The sequence below is a fragment of the Symphalangus syndactylus genome, chromosome 15 (genome assembly GCF_028878055.3).
Source record: "Symphalangus syndactylus isolate Jambi chromosome 15, NHGRI_mSymSyn1-v2.1_pri, whole genome shotgun sequence".
NCBI lineage: Eukaryota > Metazoa > Chordata > Mammalia > Primates > Hylobatidae > Symphalangus > Symphalangus syndactylus.
Genome location: NC_072437.2, coordinates 12,398,478 through 12,418,048, shown reverse-complemented (window position 1 = coordinate 12,418,048; position 19,571 = coordinate 12,398,478). Strand labels below are relative to the sequence as shown.

The 19,571-nt window shown below is 38.5% G+C and overlaps 1 protein-coding gene across 2 annotated transcripts in view; it reads right to left on the bottom strand.

Moving 5' to 3' along the window:
* Positions 1 to 19,571, bottom strand: part of NALF1 (NALCN channel auxiliary factor 1) — a 713,496-nt gene that overhangs the window by 658,951 nt on the left and 34,974 nt on the right. The gene's annotated exons all lie outside the window — the stretch shown is intronic.

Sequence of the window (19,571 nt, the reverse complement as noted above, 5' to 3'; positions counted from 1 at the left end):
GCCAAACAAGCAAATACATTCACGAGTAGCACTTCCGACTTCATTTTATCATTTCACCTTTTCCTTTTTATATATACGGATTTTGGAGAATTTAATATAAATGTAGGGTTTTTTGTATTTTTAATCTGTTCAGAACTTAACTATACTTGGGAGAAAGAGACTGAGCAAAAGTGAGTGTGAGGGAAAGAGCAAGAGCGATGTATATGAACTATAAATACCCATATCAATAAATGAAGAGGCAAATACGTGATGAAAATAGAAGTAGGTGAGGACACAAATAAGTAAATAATGTGATCCTCATTACAAGGTTATCTAAAATATATGTCACTGCTAAAGACAAAAAGCATTCACTTTAATAAAAATGTTGTGAAATGCAGTGTATTTGAAATTGTGGTTTGCACAAAATCACACATTTTGAGTATGAAAACAACAATGCATATAGGTGTGGTGTCCTTGTGCTACTTAGAATGCTGATTCTGTAATTTCTGGTAGACTTAAGCAGAGATCTGTGATGTATGAAGTGTAAGCAAGTGAGGACACACAGCCAGAACTATATAAAGAAACATACTGTGATATCTTCAGAATATTCTTATCTTTAAATCATTCACTCTAGGGAGTGCCGGGATTTTAATCCCTGTAAATATCTTCTGTTTTCTCTCCCAATTCCCTCCTCTTAAAGAAATCCTTGTTTTCCTTTTTAGGGTAAACCATCCATCTGTGCCTTTTCACCTCTTTTTAAAATTTGTTTTCGATTTATCACCAAATATAAAGGACATCCCATCTATCTGCTAAAGGACTCCTGCTCAAATATGCTCAATTCTAAATGGTTTATTTCACCCTTTTCACTCCAGGGTGCTTCCATGGTACGCTGCACTTCCCCACATCACTGCAAGCTCCTCCAAAGGGCCCTCTCTTTGTGAGTCCTAAACCTCCTCAGCACACCATCCCTTGCAATCTGGCTTCCATTTGCTTTATTTGCATCATAGCAGCACAGGCTTTTGTTTTTATATCCATCCATCCATCCATCTGAAAAAGATTTATTGTCAGGTGCCTGTTAAGATTTATGAATATGCAAAGGAATAAGGCAAGCTCTTTGCTTTCAAGGGGATATTTGTTGGTAGAAACAGACATGAAATAAAAGATACATCCCTATCCTTCTTGAATTTTCCCTTCAGGTCATATGGTAACCAATGCTGATTTTCTTCTATGCTGTCTTCTGTGGTATATGATGGCATCGGAGGGACATCAACAAGCATTTTCTGACCAGGTCAAGTGCATTAATCTTAGGGGAACATCTTGAGGAGAGGTAAGCTTGCTCCCGTTCAGTTAGACACATGGAGGGGCTGTGATCCAGAATAACTCTGCCCACCTGCTGCTCTTCCTTTTTAAGGGATTGGGGAACATCAAAGTGGGAAAAGAGAACAAAGTTCTCTCTGAGTGCCAAAAAACTTTTGCTCAAGGTCACATGTTTACAGGAGTTTCTGGGGACAGCACCTGGCCAGGAATTGGAGACACTGGAGGAAGTAGGGTCTGCACATAGCTGCTCCTATTGGAAGGGGATTTGTGGAGGTTGAGTCCCAGTCCCAAAGACCTCCTAACCAGGGAGCATGGACCACTTGGTGTTGAGTGGCAGATTGTAGAGTTGGAGTTGCCTGTGTCTTACACATGAAATCAGAATTGGTCTTAGAAATCCAGTTGAGCAAATGTGAGACTTCCAGTGTGAGGGTGAAAAGATCCAACTATGTTCTTGCCGTGTGAGAATGCTGAGGACTTATAAAATATGAGAGCCTGACTACTGAAAGTCATGCTGGATTATTTTCTTTCTGTTTCCCATAAAGTGGGCAAGCTCTTACAGACGCATACTCCCATGACAACCTGTAACTTTTGTAATGTTGACCATGAGTAAACAGTTTATAGCTCTAATTCCTCAGCTTAACCTGATGTCTTCAAGACAGTAGGCTCTGAATAAATATCTCCCAAATAAATAAATAAATGATTTGTAATCACTTCATTGAATAAGCCTCTCTTTTTCATTAGAGCATAAGTAATATGAAGCAGGGTGTAATATTTACCCTGGATTCCCAATGTTAACACAATGGCTGCCACATAAACAACAGGCACTCAGTAAACACCTTTAAGCAAATTAATGATTACACAACTAGTTCTGATTCGTCAGATTCTGCCTCAGCAGCACTTCTGGCAACTGTGTCATCTTTTTTCCAAACTTAGGGCACCACCATCTTTTGCTCATATTTCTTAGGTGGGACTCCCCATGCTCTACACACCTGAAAGCTATTTTATAAACTTTGGCCAAATGAATCTTCCGCAAGTACGATTCCATTTATGTTCCTTTACTACTCACAAATATTAATCACTTCCCACTGGCCACTGAGCAAGGTCTAGATTTAAATGACTTAAATAATATATTAATTGTGCTCTGCCACTACATTCCCATACAATGAATCTGCTGTCTCCAGCTGGAAATTCTCTCTCTCTCTCTCTCTCTCGGGAAATTGTCTCTCTCTCTCTCTCTCTGGAAATTGTCTCTCTCTCTCTCTCTCTGGAAACTCTCTCTCTCTCTCTTTCACACACACAGAGCACACACACTTCTTTCTCTTCCTTCCTCTTTTTCTCCTCTTCTCTCATATTTTATAATCTGTACCTTCTAGTAGCGCTTGCCACTATCTATTTTTTAGGCTTTCTGATGTGCAGTTATTTGCTCATAGAATTGTCTAAATTGGGTCTGGCATATTATCAGTTTCTTCCCCAACAATGGATTCATCCACAAGGAATCTGGAAGCCAAATCCTGAAGACACAGATTACAGACTTCTTGCTTCAGACACTGCTTTTCTTTTTCATCACCCAGCCCTGTTTCTTGTGACCCAGGAGGTAGAACCCCAAGCACCCTTCTTTCTGCAGGAAGAAGTTCTACTCCTATGCTCTTATTCATAAGCTCCTTGGCGGTTGACTGTTTATTGTCTATATCATTTGTATACTCTACAGTGCCACAGGTAGTATTCTGTGTAAGGTAAGAGATCAATAAATAGATGTTTTATGGATGATGCATTCTGTGGTGTTTTGTGAATGCAAGAATTTCCTGTTCTTCCAAAGAAATTTTATAGTCAGCTGGACTCATTGCTAACCATATATTTTCATGAGCATGACTATCTCCAATTGCCTGAATTGCACTCATATTTTTAAAATTGAATGCACACACAGATCTGACATTTTCTTAGGATGGATTATCCCAAACTCTTTTTGTACATCACACAAGCAGACTGAAATTGCCCTCAGCCTTGCTACCTGCAGCTCCTAATCTACCTTGTCAAGGCACTGACATGCAAACTTATTTTTTCAAAACCTTCCAGGCAGAAGCTTATGGTGTTTAGGGAGTCCAAAAGCCTAAATGACAATTTCCAAATGAATATTGGGAGAGTTAATCTATTTCCTCTTATCTGCTGTATAAATCTTTCCTTTGTGCTTAAACGCTTCACATTTTAATGAAAAATACATGTTTCCCAGTCCTCACTATATTGATATTTCTGTCACAGTGCCTGCTGCTTACAGCGATTTTCCAGTTCTAGTCTGTGGCTTAATAACCACAGGAGACACTGATTTGGCAAAATACGATGTTATTTCATGATCTAGTCCATAATCCATATTAGAAACCCGGCAGCAAAATGCCCCTGCCATGTATTTATTCCAGGTATTGGCAAACATCATCCGGCACTACCCGCATTCTCATATATGTGGACAAAATGCATAGCAATTAATTCTGCATACTCCCTCCCTTAGAATTTTATCCAACTAGAAACACAAGCACGAATTCCAGTCATAATATGCGCATGTGCATCCATCACTGCCTATGCCCTTCAGGAAAAATTGGTCTGTAGAGCTGAAAACAAATGTTTCCTTAAGGACTGAAAGTATTTCAGTGCTTAAGTGTTATTTTTTACTTGTTTATTTGTAGTTTTGTTGACATAGTTTACCATATTTTGCTTTATTACAACAATATTTACAAGAAAGAGAATTGTCTACCTGATTTGCTGAGGACTTATACCCCAATACCTTTCAACTACTGAAATACCAATGTGCTCAAATGTTTACAATTATGCACGTACAGCGACTTAGCATCAGTAATGATTCCTGCAGTTATATGTCCTTTAGACAGAAATCTAAAAGTCATGCTACTGTAATGTCACGTTGAGATGACGCACCCTTTGAGATGACGCGTGAGGGCTGTAACGCCATGTTGAGATTACGCACCCTTTGAGATGATGCATGAGGAGGACATTTCTTCTCTGCAGAATTCTTTCCAAAAACCCATAACCCTAGTCTAATACGGAGAAAAATACAGACAAAGCTAGAGTCAGAGACATTTTACAGGATGGCTGGGGAGCAGTCTTCAAACTGTCAAGTCATGAAAAGTAAAGAAATACTGAGAAACTGTCACAGACCAGAAGAGACTGGGGAGATATGACAACTAAATGCAATGTGGTACTCTGGATGAGATCCAACGACAGAAAGAGTGCATAATAGGGTGACTAGTGTAATCCGAATGATGTCATACCATTAATTATGTTAACAACAAAGTAAGATTTTAAGCTAATCACTGAATGTATTTGTAAAATACTGTCATTGTTTTTCTTCCTTAAACCTTTAAACAACTTATCTATATTATATAATAATTAATGTTTACATTCAAACATATTTTTGAAGGACTATGTGAATTAATTGGCCATGGCACAATATAATCCCCAAAATAACTTTAAAATTACAACAGATGTGGACAATGGTGATATATAAATGTATTTCCTTTTGTCATACCTTCTATGCTCTCCTGTGAACATAAAATTAATCACAACTATGTCTCTCTCTTAGAAGATGTATATGTGTATCATTGAGAAGCATGCATCCTGAGAAAGCTAGCTCACTTTTTACTTAATAAAAGGCCTCTTGTTGTAACAGTGGCAGAGTAGATAGGAAATAAGGTCATCACACTGACCTTCTGCAGCAAAAACAACAAAGCCCAGTTGGACTTCCATTCCTTTTTAAGAAAATGCACTTGTGTGGTGGAGCTCTACCATCCCTCCAACCCAAGCTGTTGCCTGATGTCATGCAAAAGTATTTTTTTTCTTTTCTGAGACAGAGTCTGGCCCTGTCTCCCAGGCTTGAGAAGACCACCTTTTCCACTACTGCTTCTCAAAGCCTAGCCTCTACACTATCAGCAGCAGCAGCACCTGAGAACTTTGTAGAAATGGAAATGAATGAGAATGGAACTTACTGAATGAGAAATCCTGGAGAGTGAGGTACAGGAACCTATGGCCTAAGGAGCCTGCAGAGGATTCCACTACCCACCCCAAAATGAGAACTACTGCTTTATCATATAAGCAGTTTAATGTGTTATAGCATAGAAGTAGTCAGCCATGTAAAATCTCAGCATTGCAGTTGATAAATCGTGAATACTGTAAAAGTGCTGAGATCCTTCTTTTTATAACCTGCTTCGCATGTTTCTTTTTATTCTAGCACTAATGTGATTGAAAATCCTCCAGATTTTGGCACTAGAGTTAAAGGGGTAAGTCGAATTAGCATTCTGGAAAGATATGAAGATTTAGGAAAATCGTTAAATATAAAAAGAACAATGAAAAATTTAGCTTAAAAGATGAACCGAAAGATTGAAATGGTCAGTTAAGCTGCTATAGTTAAACCAAAAATTTATGGGGTGTGAATATTAATTCATTTTTCTGAGAAAGTCTGCTCTTCCTTCAGTTGGGTTTTAATAAGGTGTTTGCCAGTGGCCATAACAAATAATTGGGTACTGCTGAGGTCTGCTGAGAATGAGAATCTCTGTAAATGTGCTTGGACATGGCTGACCATGGGAAATGCTGTTGTCAAGAGCATTTGTTTAGTTTTGCTGTAACAGTTCAATTTACCCTAATTTCCTCATCAGTATCTACCACTTTCCACTATTTAGAACGGTCAGTTACCTTCCTCGTTTGTCTGGCAAACCCCTGCGTTTCAGGCCTAGTGTGGCTGCTACTTCTCTGCTGAGTTCTTCAACAGAGAACTCTAATTCAATGAAAAGCTCCATCTTATTGTGGTCACTGAACTGTTGACTTCACCATCCTCACCCTTGCTCACACCACCATCCTCTCTCACCTGGGTAAGTCCAATAATCCCCCATTTTACCTGCCAGGAGCCCCTCTGCCCCTGGCTGACATTTGTTCTCCATGCAAAATCATGCCAACTCCACAATTTCTCGATGTTCTTAGGTTGAAGGCACATCTCTTCACCACGGCCAAGAACCCATGCCTGGATTTGCCTCTGCATACCCCTCCAGGCTCACCTCTGCCAAGGTCCTCTGTGCTCTGGTCTCACTGACTTTGGTCAGTATCCCCCATGGCCTCTGCTCCCTCTCCAGAAGGCCTTGGTACTCTCTCTCCCTTCTCCAACTTATGCCCTACAAATCCTTCAAAGGTTAATTCTTCAAAGAGGCTTTCTGTGACCTTCCAGAGAGCTTTCATGCTCCTCTCTTGACACAATTTTATATATGTTTGTGTGACAAGTATATACAGATTTTGCAGCCTGACAGGCTGAGTTTGAGTATTGGTTATGCTGCTTACCAGCTGTGTGATACTGGGCAAGTGATTTAACCTGCTTGCTTTCAGTGCTCTCATCTACACAATGGGGATAATAGTAATGCTTACTTCATAAGGCTGTTGGGAGAAATAAATGATTTAATATATGTAAAGTGTTTCTTGTAGTGCTGGCATCTAGAAAATGTTCAATATTACCACTGCTGTTATTGTTATTATTATTAATTATTATTATTATTATTGGTCCCCATCATTCCTTAAAGGCAAAGGCCGTTCCTGTTTTTCTTATCCTGTGTACCAGCTCATGGTATATGGATGGCTTTCAATAAATGTTTGTTGAATAAACAAATGAATATTTCCATATAATATTGACCACATATTAAAATAACTGTGGTAAGCACATAATTCCATCCATCTGCTTTCCACTAAATTGTCTGATCGTTAATATAGGGACCATATCAAAGTGGCCCCTAGATATATTTGTTTTGGCTCTAGTGCCTAACATTGCACCTGCAAAAAGTATTTGTGGAAGGAGGAAATTAATGAGAAAAAAAACTATGAATAGATGAATTTCCCTAAAGCTATTTTCTCCCTTAATTTTCTTAACTACCTGCATTTTGGATGATGCGTGGTTGGATTTTTAAGGCTGTAATGGAATTCTTTCTTCATCAATACAAAGCCTGGGGAAATGGTCCTCAGATTGGAGAACACAAAATCAAGGGAAGAACAGAAGTCATGAGTCTGATATTCTTGACAGGAAATTCTGGCCTGTACTAATCCAGATTGAGGAATTAGAATAACTGATTCAGACAGAAAATCATTTGTCTCTCAGCTCCATTATGCATGTGTAGAAGATTCCCCCATTCTGTCTATACGAATACAGGTAATCACAAAATTCCAGGTAAAGAAGCCAGAACTGCAAGTGCAGTTCGTTTTTGATGAGAATCCTGATGAGCATGTGGGTGCACGTGGTGTTCAGTGAGTATGGACTGGGCTCTTCCATCTCTGTGTAGTCATAAATCACGTTTGCTTTGCACCACTGCTCTTACGAGTTTCAGTTGGCCACTTCAGTGGCCAACGTCAGATGTGTGGAAGTAGAAGATAAAGTACTAAAATGCTTTCCACCTTTCCCGAATACTAGGACATGATCCCAAACCACAAATCTAGTAGCTACGATGCTTTTGTTGTTGTTCAGTTACTTGTTAGTTTATATTCCAATAGTATTTTGGATATTTAGAAGGGAAAGGCAATTCTACTAATAATAAACCAGCTTCATAAAAATAAAACACGATTATCAGTTCTTAAAACAATATAAAGTAAACAAAATTTGGAATGGGTTATAGTTACTAACTAGCTTTGGCTTTGTTTTTTTTATGTGATAGGTGATCTAAAATCTACCTTCCAAAATTCCCTCAGCTGTAAAGTGAGAATGTTGGTCTGCTTTGGATGTCTGAGTAAAGGGTATTTTAACTAAAATATCTTGTGTCTCTATATAATTTTCTTCTCTAACCTAACCTAAATGAATAATGCTATTTGATTGGTGAAATGACATTTTTCATATCAAATGTCATATGACATCAGAAAAAAAGTTGATGCTCATTCATTTTTAAAGAATGGATGCATAATCTGTCATCAGAATCTTTTGTCCTTAATCTGATCTCTTGTCTCCATCCATAATTAGGCCTCAATCCTTATGCATCATGATAGAAAAAGCACTTCACACAGAGCATTCGCTCAATAACTGCTGGAAATATTATTTCATAATAAAAGTGGGGAAGATATGGAAAATAAATAAATTCCTGTACTTGCAGAACATAATCAACTCCACATATCACTAATATAAAGTTCTTCACCCATGAAAATCTGTGAAAAGAAGAGAAACTTCATAAACCTTTTAATAAGCAGTTATCACAAAGGCCAATAATGTATCCATATTGTGACTATAACTAGTACTATTTCTTGTTTGTTTGTTTTTGTGACGCAGTCTCGCTCTGTCACCCAGGCTGGAGTGCAATGGCAACATCTCAGCTCACTGCAACCTCCACCTCCCGGGTTCAAGTGATTCTCCTGCCTCAGCCTCCCAAGTAGCTGGGATTACAGGCTCCCGCCACTGCACCCAGCTAATTTCTGTATTTTTAGTAGAGATGGGGTTTCACCATGTTGGTCAGGCTGGCCTCAATCTCTTGACCTCGTGATCTGCCCACCTCTGCCTCCCAAAGTGCTGGGATTACAGGCTTGAGCCACCATGCCCAGCCTTATAACGAGTACTATTTCTTAAAGAGTAAAACTATCCAGCCAATGGTCTTTTAAAGGGAGCCACATTACTGAAGCCTGGAGAAGAATATCTTAGATTGAGGAAAAGCAGAGAAAGACAGGGAACATTCATCTGAGATCCCTGAAAAGTGGTCTTTCCGAGTTAGTCCATTTCTGTGTAGGTGCCAGAACATAGGTGCATGTATGTGTGTGTGTGCATGTGCACGTGTGTGTGTGTGTGTGTGTGTGTGTATAGTTCCTACCAGAGTTCAAAGTCACTCAACCAACAACACAAGCTGACAGGGTGTTCCTCAGGAATGTCTGCAGTTCAAGAGCTACCAAGCCCACCCAATAGCATGTGCATGCTTAAAACAGAAGAGAGGGGCATGAAAGAGCAGGAAAAAGGCACCATGTGTAATAGTCCAGTATGAAGAGGAAGACGCCAACGGGGCTCCAGGCTGAATGGTGAAGCAGAATAAAAAGTTATTTTTTAGAAAAAGAGGATGCAGCTTATAAACACTTTTCAGTAAGTTTAGCAGACTCCTTTTAGCATTACAATGGGTGATGTCAGAGTGAAATGTGTCTGCATAAAACATATACAAGACCAGTGAAGAAGACCACAGTCAACTCACAAAGAGAACTTTTCCTTCTGAAGAGGAGGCAGGATTTGGATTCAGAAACATTTCAATTAAATATTCCGCTTCACTTCCTTGTTCACATGACCTTGGGGAAACACATCGAACTCTCTTAGCCTCAGTTTTCTCATTGGAATGAGAGGCATCATTGGCCTCAAAGGACTGCTGGGAAAAGATATGGAGTGAATTATGCACCCTGCCTGACACAGGGTAGGTGCTTCATCCTCTTAGTTTATGAGAAAAGCAAGTCCTTATACTAGTGGTAGAAAATTATGAGAGGAGAGAAAGCAAGTTAGCATGTTGAGTGAAATCAGCATGCCTTCGACTACTGATCCATGTACATTCATTTATTTATAAGATTTAGCACCTATTGTGTTTAGGTTTCCAAGCTGTATGCCGAACACAATCTCTTGCATTAGGATTTATGACTACAGGCTCCTAAAACTACAAATATTGTAATATACTTGTTTTAACCAATCAAATCAATATTATTTGAGTCACCTTAGAAACGCAAAAATAAACATTTGTGGAGTGTCTGTTAAACACTAAGGCATTTTCTTAAGCTGATACTCCTTGTAGTCTTCTCAACTAAACTTGCAGATTTACTTAGGGTGTTTCTTTTCTCTTTTTCTTTTCAACTAGATTATGGTTCATCTGACCTGAAAGATCGGAAGGATTCCTTGTTAATTCATTATTTCTTTCCTTCAGGTCATTCCACCCAGGTACGCAGGAAAAGCATCTGTCAGAGTCAGAGGGCTTGTTGCAGGATTGCTACAAACAGACCCTCTCCTAGGAGCTAAATCCAGTGCTTCCCACAAACATCCCAACATGGGTCTGGCCACTGGGCAGCATTAGAATCCAGCCAACCAAATCCACCTTCCCGGGTCAGCAGGCACCAGCCACCTCTAGATCAATTCATTCTGTCTGCTTTTAAATAATCAATGTTCATTTTTGTTTGTTTTTATATTTGTTTGTTAATATAGATATAATCTTTGCCCCACAAATCAATAATCTAGTTTTATTCCACGAACATTTTATTAAAAACACTCTGCTTTATTTTCCACAAACACCTACAAATGAAATACATCAAATGTTTCTTTGTCAAAGTAGTACTGTATTGAAAAACAGCAATATTATAATTACTGGTTACAATTTTAAGAAAATTTAAGTTGGGTAAATTTTGGAAAGGGCAATTAAAAACATGTCTTCTAGCACAAAAATGAGAAGAAAAACTCTTCTGGGAATATCATACTCTTATATTTTTATTTGTACAAAACTGCAGCCATCAGCAGTAGGAAGCGTTTTGTCCCTCAGTCAGAACCTACTTCTACCCTGAAGCTGGCTGTGCCAATGTATACTCACAAGTGACAGGGATCTCACAGTCAGAGTAAACCAAAGAGTCTTGTAAGTTCGATTTCACATTATTTCTCATTTGGGCAGTTTTCAGCTTAAAGTGCTGGTAACATTTTTATTAAGCCACACAATCTTATCTTTCTTTTTGAAAAAAAAATTTATGAGTAATTTGAGTGAAGGCCCCTTTTAGTAGCACTGACATTCCAAATTTTTGTTGTTTTTTTTTTTTTTTTTTTTTTTTGAGACGGAGTCTTGCTCTGTCGCCCAGGCTGGAGTGCAGTGGCGCGATCTCGGCTCACTGCAGGCTCCGCCTCCCGGGTTCACGCCATTCTCCCGCCTCAGCCTCTCCGAGTAGCTGGGACTACAGGCGCCCGCCACCACGCCCGGCTAATTTTTTGTATTTTTGGTAGAGACGGGGTTTCACCATGGTCTCGATCTCCTGACCTCGTGATCCGCCCGCCTCGGCCTCCCAAAGTGCTGGGATTACAAGCGTGAGCCACTGCGCCCGGCCCAAATTTTTGTTATTATCTGGCCCATATCCACGTCACTGCATGCAGTTCTAATCTGCAGTGACTACGGTAAAGTGCATAAACCACGTCACAGAAGCACAGAAAAGGCTTCAGGTCAGGCCCTGCACAACAGCTGCAACTGCATTCATACATCAGTGTGTGCTTCTATAACTTATCTCATTTAATTTGATTAAATCAAATCACTCAGAAAATAGAGTGCTTTGTGTAGTTGAGCCACTTTTTTTTTTTTCTTTCAAAGAGGAGAACACTGTGAGGAAATTCAGAATAGGTAGAGAGTCATATTAAATTCTATCATCTATCTATCTATCTATCTATGTATACACACACACACACACACACACACACGCACGCACACAAATCTCCCACAGCAACAAACATGATTTTTATTTTAACTATATTCCAATCCAATATCTCTTTTCAGAGAAGATATATTTCTGCTTGGAGAAGCAAATAAAACAATAATGGCTTAACAATTTGTTCACTTTCTCAAAACCTATAAAAAACAGATGTGGATTTGTATTTTCACTTGATAACTAATACCTCAATCTATACAAATAAAAACATGGTTTCAGATCAGCTTGGGGGAACAGTACCAATTTCACCATTTTGGTTATACATGAATCATTACCTGGACAAGGACATTTCTTTACGCTATTAGATTATGTGCGCTGTTTTTTTTTTCTGACCCAAAGTTCAGTAAAACCTGTATCCACTGTCTATCTTAGAAGAGTTCCAAAAATAGCCTGATCACGAAAATGCCCCCTCTTCTCTGCACTTCATATTATAGCCAGCCAAATGAGCAAAAGTAGACAAGCAAAGGTCAGCAAGAAAGGCATATGAAATACAAGAGAGATCACCCATTATTTTTACAAAGCACTGTGAAGAAAGCACTTTGGAGGATGTGAGAATGACATGGATGTGAAATAAGTATACCCCTACATCCAGCTTCCATATTTGTTCTACACTATACCTAGGAAACACCAATAGTGAGAAGTAACCAACAAAGTTTCTAATTGCATTGGTCCGTCAAAGCCTGTAACTCTGATCACATATACCACAGACACCATAATAACTATGTGCATGCTTCAGAAATTTTCTAGACTGAAAATACTGTGGAGAACCTGACATTTAAATGTTGACATAATATATTCCCACAATAGAAATCAAATAACTTTGGGATCTCATGATTTTTTTTCCAGTGGTGAAATAAAATCAGATCTTCCAATTCTTTCAGACAAAAGCACTGATATTTAAGGGCCATGTTATGAAGAGAACCTCCTTTTTGCATTTTAATATTATTATAATTAGTAAGAATTAAATTTAAGACAACTGTATTAACTGCAAATCTAAGTATTATTGTTGCTTCAGAACAATTTATGAAAAAAAGATCATGAGTTTACTTGTGTCTGAAAATTCTGCGGCTCCATAAACACGGATGACAGGTTTACATGGTTTTCCTCATCAGTGAAGTTGGCATTTCTATACTTTTTACAATTACTTATTCACAGCAGTCTATAAGTTTTGTATTGTAATAGGAGGGTACATACGATTTTTTAAATTTCTCTTTATGTACTATCATCTGTACCAAAGATGTATACCACTTCCAATTCATTCGTAGTATCACTATGTTGAAAGGATATTGATGTCACATTCGGGCTTAGCAGGAAGTAACAACAAGAAAGTCTGGCAACAGATGCCAACCCTAACTCACAACCCTAACTCACAGAAGATTACCTTTTTATAACCCAAGAGTGCCATTATTACCCGCGGAACCCTCACCAAATAAGTAGGAAAACTACACTGAGAACAACTCGGCCCAGCTGTCTCTGGCCCATTTCCCTTTCTACCGCCTCTTGTGCATCCAAGCAATCTAATTTGATGAACAATCTTCCAGTTGGAAAGATGGGGACTTCACACTGTGCAGACCCAAAGATCTGTCTTCCAAAGGCCAATCACCATTGTATCCTTCGTTCCTTTAAATGTCGTGTTTATTTGAATATATTAAGAATAATATCAAGGTAATTATCTACATATAAAATTTATGTTTAATTTTTTAGGAACCATCATACTGTCATATAAAATTTATGTTTAATTTTTTAGGAACCATCATACTGTTTTCCACAGTGGCTGTACTTTTTACATTCCCACCAACAATGCACAAGGGTTCCAATCGCTCCATATCCCTGCCAACACTTGCTATTTTTTGATTCTGGGACAGCAAACCTAATGGCTGGGAAATGGTATCTCACTGTGGTTTGGATTTGGGTTTCCCTGATGATTAGAAATGCTTCACATCTTTTCATGTCTTTTGGCCATTTGTGCATCTTCACTGGAGAAATATCTATTCAAGCCCTTTGGCCATGTTTTAATCAATTTCGGGGGGGAGGTGGAGGATTCTTGTTGTTGAGTGTTTCCATCCCTCCTCTTTTTCCCTCCAAACACTCTCTCCCTGTGATCTCACCCCTTCCCATCTATTTAAGCTCCTTCTGCACCACAGGCCTCCAAAGGGAGGTCAAAGAATGCGATGTGCCACTGACGCATGTGTGTGTGCAGAGATGTTTTCCTTTGCCTTTTGTATTAAACTATGAATGGAATTAAGACTTATTCATATTTAATATGTGGATTAAAATGGTACCTTCACCCCATCCTTATCTCAGATAATCCCATGTCCTACATGAAAAATGAGAGTCCTGGGGGAAATAGGATGTTCCACAAAGAGCATGGGCTGACAGTGCTGACCTCACTCTGGCTGTGTGGATTAAAGGAGCTCCTTATAACCAGAGTTGTAAAAGATTCCTGCACAGAAACTGGGACTGAAGAGTGTCCTCAAAATAGAAACACATAAATCAAGAAGAAATCGCAATGCTGACACTTTTCCTACTCTGAATAAGAAATTTTCGTTATCCACATTTCAAGGTAAAAACTAAGTAGTTCATCCAGACCTGAACAACAGACAGTTTAAAAATTCAAATGATCAAGAAGACGATTTGACCTCTGGATTACATTGACTATTGCTAACAATAAACTTTACTGTACGTGTATACTGCGCCTTGAGAAACTAAAGAAACCAATAAGATTAAAACACTTAAAAAGTAAGCCTCCGCACTTAATAAGATTGGCAATTATTCATAACTTAAAGAAGTAATATGTTAAAATATAGCAGCATTGTATAATAATTTGCAGAGATGGAATGTAGTCATGGCAACATCTTGGGCCCTGCAGTTTCGCTGGTTTGGTTTAGGTCAAAGTACAAATAAATTATTTTTCTTAAAAAAAAAAAAAAAAGACATGTTCTAAAATTACTAAGTAGTGCTGTGATTCAATAGAAAAAAGAGTAGAAAATCTGGACCAAGCTTGAAATGTAAACATACTCAACGGCACTTCTGAGAAAGGTGATTCTATAATGATGAGGTAGAAATGACAGTAACTGATTTCAGGGAAGACATTTAAGCTTTGGAAAGAGCATTTTGTAACAAGATGTTTGTGCATATTTGCAGCCCCTGGGTTTTTGTTGTTGAAAACAATGTATGCCACCTCTCATCTCTGCCCAGACAGAGAACTTTCTAACACATTTCAAAATATTCCGGAGTTTAGCTTCGGTTTAAATTCATTTGATAATAATGCAAAAATTCAACTTTCTTCTAGTTTGTAAAGACAGTTAATTTTAAGGAAGATGGAAATTCAAAAATCGCATTTCAATTGTTTGAGGAAAAAAGTTTTTCATAATTTGTGGACATCATTAAAATAAAGTCTAATGATTTCATAAAGTCCATATTGTCCTTCTATTTAGAACTACACATTTTGTGATTATCTTTTAAACTATTATATCTGGTACTGAAACCAAAACTGTGACATGAACTGAACCTAGAAGTAAATTTTCCAAGCACTTTATCCTAAATATTAAACTAAGATTTTAGAAATGATGATGGATATTCAATCCTATTATTCTAACTTTAAGCTGATAATTAACATGTTATCATTAATACAATATTTATTATATTTAATCCATTCTATTTAAGTAAAAACAAAGATATATCATTCATAGGCAAAAATGTTTTTTTTTTTTTTTTTTGAGACGGAGTCTCGCTCTGTCGCCCAGGCTGGAGTGCAGTGGCGCAATCTCGGCTCACTGCAAGCTCCGCCTCCCGGGTTCACGCCATTCTCCTGCCTCAGCCTCTCCGAGTAGCTGGGACTACAGGCGCCCGCCACCACGCCCGGCTAATTTTTTGTATTTTTAGTAAAGATGGGGTTTCACCGTGGTCTCGATCTCCTGACCTCGTGATCCGCCCACCTCGGCCTCCCAAAGTGCTGGGATTACAAGCGTGAGCCACTGCGCCCGGCCATGTTTTTTTATTATTATTATATTTTAAGTTTTAGGGTACATGTGCACAACATGCAGGTTTGTTACATATGTATACATGTGCCATGTTGGTGTACTGCACCCATTAACTCGTCATTTAGCATTAGGTCTATCTCCTAATGCTATCCCTCCCCCCCACCCCACCCCACAACAGTCCCCAGAGTGTGATGTTCCCCTTCCTGTGTCCACGTGTTCTCATTGTTCAATTCCCACCTATGAGTGAGAACGTGCGGTGTTTGGTTTTTTGTCCTTGCGATAGTTTGCTGAGAATGATGATTTTAAAATATTGCTTACTTCAGCTTTATCTCATCTTATGTAAATATTTTGTACATATACTGAATGTGCATAAATATATATACACGCACATTAGTGCTAATGTATTTATATATAGATAATACAAAAATAAAATATTCATATTTGGGGTATAAAATGAAGATTTGCTAACCCCACTTGGATCCCACAAGCACCTCAAATCTAATATGTACAAAACTGAACTCCACACCATTGCCCTTCAAAAACCTGTCTGTCTGCTTCTCCGGTCTTATGGAATGATACCACCTGCTGCTCACTTGCCTACATTGGAAGGGTCAGGGTCCTTCGCAGCTCCTCGTTCTTCCTTTCATTAACATCCATAGAGTCCTGTCCATTGTGGCAGCCAGAGGCCTTTGTCCTCTTCCTTCAACCCTTACAGGCCCCATCTGGTCTGGCTTCTGCTCTCCTCTGTCTCGCTAATTACAAGAATCTCCTAAGTGACCTTCCTTCCTACAGTGCTGCTGTCTCCCGATCCCCAGTTCAAGCCGCAGAAGAGTGATCTTTCAAAAACAACAAATCATAGGCTGCATCTTCTTAAGAACATTCAGTAGTTTCCCATTGCCCTTGGATACACTCCAATCTCTTCTTCTTCAGCACACAGCGCCTGCTGGCATCTGTAGCCTCCCCTCCCTCACACTCTACCATGGAGCTAGTCAGCACTTTTTCCATTCTTCATGTGGCCCCTGGCCTCTCTGGTGCTCGCACACATGCCCCACCTCCTAGCTAATGGTACCCGCCCTGCAGTTTTCTGTGCAGAGGGCCCCTACTAGGTGAAGCCCTCTCAGATGGTCCCTGCGCCTCCTTTAACATACCACTTTGAACATACGAAGACACGTCTGATGAATAATTTGAACTGCTTCCAGAACAAGAACAAGGTCTACGTTGCTCACCAGGGTAGACTTGGTGACTTGCACAGTGTCTTACCCATACCACACCTTTCTTTAATTGATATGTATTGAATACACATATGAATACTACTGGTATAATTTTACACTCGGTTCAAAATAAGCTCTCTGTTGTCCAATGTGCATTCATGGGATGAAAGTCACCTCCTCTTTTCTTTTTCCAACTATAGGATTATTTTTCGGAAACTATTTCTGCTAGCTGTCTTACACTGTTACTTCTATCTCTTAAAACAGATCTTCTGCATTCGAATCTCCCTATCATGAAGTACCAAATATATTTACTTTCTTGGGTGCCATGTTTAAATGTATTTTTTACTCATGTTCAATGATCATCATCCCCCTTCTCAATCCTTTCCATTAGAAAGGTGTTAAAAACAAGATAATTGATGTACGAAAGCAATGGGGAAACAGATTAAGTCATGAGTCAAAAACTTCTCAACCAATTAGTTAAAATGTTGAAAGAAAGGACAAGCTTTCTGACCACGTTACCCAAGGCCATGATGATGCTTCTCATGTAAAGGTATTCCATAACATCCTTTTACTTTTTTTCTAATAATAGTATTTAAATGTCCAGTATTTTGCATACTATCATAATTACATTAAAGTATCTTAAAGCTGTTTTTTTAATTTTTAATAATGCCATTCACTAATATATAAATTTGTAAAACTATGGAAACTTTGAGGAAGGAATTTCAAACTTAATATGGTTGGCCCTCCATATCTACAGGTTCTGTGCCCATGGATTCAATTGAGGATCGAAAATATAAAAATAATAATGATAGTAATCATAATAATAAATAACAACATGACAATAAAAATTAAACACAAATTTTAAAAATACAGCCTAATTACTAGTTATATAGCATTTGCTTTGTATTCGGCATTATGAGTAATCTAGAGATGATTTAATGTACATGGGAGAATATGCATAGGTTAGATGCAAATACTATGCCATGTTAAATATGGGATGTGAGCATCTACAGATTTTGGTGTCCATGGGGATCCTGGAACCCAATCCCTCTCAAATACCAAGGGACAACTGTGGTCAATTAGACCACTTCTGCATTACATTTGAGCCAGAGAGCAAGAGACTGAATTTTTACATTTTTAATAACTGCACAGCTCTTACCATCAATGTCAAGAGTATGGGGGAAAAATGAATGAATCATGCCTTTATTTATCAGCCAAGCTGTGACAGTGTAGTCATCAGAGTACTGGTCCAACAAGGTTGGCAATTAATGATGCAATAAAGGGTAAACAATTAACTAGCGTAATTAAAAAGATTCTGAATCTCATGTCTAAATGTTACCCCAGACAGCTGGATCATTTGCCTGGAGAAAAGTTTACACTCTGATTTTTTTATAAGAAAAAATAGACTCAATTTTCATTTTCATATTCCCTGTTTAGATGATAAAGAACGTTCTCCGGAAAAATACATTAAGCTATTTCAACTCTGTTAAGGTATGGTATGCAATTTAATTTTGAATATTCTGTCAAAACATTGTTCATCTGTAGCATTGCTTTCCTAACTGTGGGACGATAATTTCCTGTGTAACAAATTCCTCAGAAAGGTTCCTAAGGAAACGAGGCAAGAACACCAAACTAATTCCAGGTTTAACATGACAGCAAACGGCACAGAGGAGGGAAGGGAAAGCTCACTCATGGGAGACATGTCATAAATGATAGCCTCTAAAGACTGACTGTGGAATAAGGCAGCTGTCACATACACACTAGGATTAATACTTGCCTTTCTCTTCTGTTTCATCCTTTCGAGAAAATATGTGATCACGTATCGTCCATGATGCTCTAATATAGGGTTAGTTATATTTTTCTTTTGATGTAGCAAGATATTTATTTACAAGATGGTTGTAAGGATATAGTGTCTTAAGGGTTAAAAACAGAGGTACCAGAAGCCTAGAAGAGCATGGATTCACACATAAAATGAAACAACAGATTTTTCCTTTCTTTTCTTAGATACCAGAAGATTAAAAAGCCTTATAATGTATGTACTGTCCTCCGTATCTCCCCTTCCCCAAATGGTGGAAGGATCGATTTGCCCCTCTCTTGGCTCCTAACTCTCACAGACAAGGCTCTTACAAGAGAGCATGACTTACCTTGCCCACGCCTATGTCCTGAATGGTATTGCCTAGGTTTTCTTGTAGGATTTTAATGGTTTTAGGTCTAACATATAAGTCTTTAATCCATCTTGAATTAATTTTTGTATAAGGTGTAAGGAAGGGATCCAGTTGCAGCTTTCTACATATGGCTAGCCAGTTTTCCCAGCACCATTTATTAAATAGGGAATCCTTTCCCCATTTCTTGTTTTTGTCAGGTTTGTCAAAGATCAGATAGTTGTAGCTATGCGGCATCATTTCTGAGGGCTCTGTTCTGTTCCATTGATCTATGTCTCTGTTGTGGTACCAGTACCATGCATGTCTAAAACACCAAAAGCAATGGCAACAAAAGCCAAAATCGACAAATGGGATCTCATTAAACTAAAGAGCTTCTGCACAGCAAAAGAAACTATCATCAGAGTGAACAGGCAACCTACACAATGGGAGAAAATTTTTGCAACCTACTCATCTGACAAAGGGCTAATATCCAGAATCTACAATGAACTCAAACA